Consider the following 1,448-nt stretch of genomic DNA (forward strand, 5'->3'; position numbering starts at 1 on the left):
CATCCTAATGCTCCAGCAGCCAGATATTGCTCTTCAGGGTCTCTGCACTTACTGTTCTCTTCCCCGGGAAGGCAGGTTCCTGGCTCTTTGCATCGCTGGTTCAGGTCTCATCTCAAATGTGACCAAGTCAGAAAAGTATAAACTTACTTATTTATTACCTATTGTCCCCACTAAAATATAAGAGTCCATGAAGTTTACCACTTTCCCGGAATCCCTTAGCCTCGCACTTAATAGATGCTCAGTAAACACTTGCTGTATGGGTTTGAGCATTCATTCATTCAAAAAAATACTGGGTGGGGCGCCTGGGTGGCTCAGTTGGTTAAGCGACTGCCTTCGGCTCAGGTCATGATCCTGGAGTCCCGGGATGGAGTCCCGCATCGGGCTCCCTGCTCGCGGGGAATCTGCTTCTCCCTCTGACCCTCCTCCCTCTCATGCTCTCTGTCTCTCATTCTCTCTCTCTCAAATAAATAAATAAAATCTTTAAAAAAAAAAAAAAATACTGGGTGCAAGCCGGACTGTTACACAGCAGACGCTGATGAACCATTAAGTGAACAAATTGAGCAAAACAGACCAAAAAAAAAAAAAAAAATCCCTGCCCAGAGCATTCTAAAATTAAAATTACAACCCCCACGGGGCGCCTGGGTGGCCCAGGAGATCAGGCATCTGACTCTTGGTTTCCGTAGGGTGGTGAACTCAGGGTCGTGAGATCATGTCCCCTGTCAGGTTCCATGCTCAGCTCAGCTGAGTCCCCTTGGGACGCTCGCCCTCTGCCCCTCCCCCCCCACGCTCGCACTCTCTCAAATAAATAATCTTTACAAATTGCAACCCCTGCAGTACTCACCCCCTTTACCCTGCTTTATTTTTTCTATACATTTATCACCTAGACTATTATAATTTACTCCTGGTGTTTGTGTGTCTCCCCTCTCGAATGTAAGCTCCACGAAGGCAGGGGATTTTGCCCTGGGCATCCTGATCACCACGCCCCCCTCAGCGATCAGAACAGTGCTGGCATCAGGTAGTTGCTCAGGAAGTACAGACTGAACGAACTCTATCTCAGCCTGCTTTTTCCCCCCAGACCTTGAGCCACATAGATCCAAGGGGGAATGGGCCTCAGGAGGCAGCAAGAGGTGACCTCAGGCAGCCCGACTAAGGAGTCCGAGCTCCGGGCGAAGGGCCATCGGAGCAGCTGAGGAGATGGGAAGCGCGGGCAGCAAGAGCGCCGCGAGGCCCCAAAGGCCTAGAGAGCTCCCAGGAAGAGGCGCGAGCGTTCACAGAGCGTCGCCAGAGACGGTGGGCGGTGCCGTCCGAGGATATGAGTCACATGACTCGCTCCTGCACCGCCCACCTCTTCGTGGGCGGGGTGTCAGGGATGGGCCGGGGGCGCATGCTAATGAACCCGAGGCGGCGGCCAATCGTAGCGCGCGCCGAGGCCGGGCCAGGGATCTTGG

This window comes from Halichoerus grypus, chromosome 13 (genome assembly GCF_964656455.1).
Source record: "Halichoerus grypus chromosome 13, mHalGry1.hap1.1, whole genome shotgun sequence".
Taxonomy (NCBI): Eukaryota; Metazoa; Chordata; class Mammalia; order Carnivora; family Phocidae; genus Halichoerus; species Halichoerus grypus.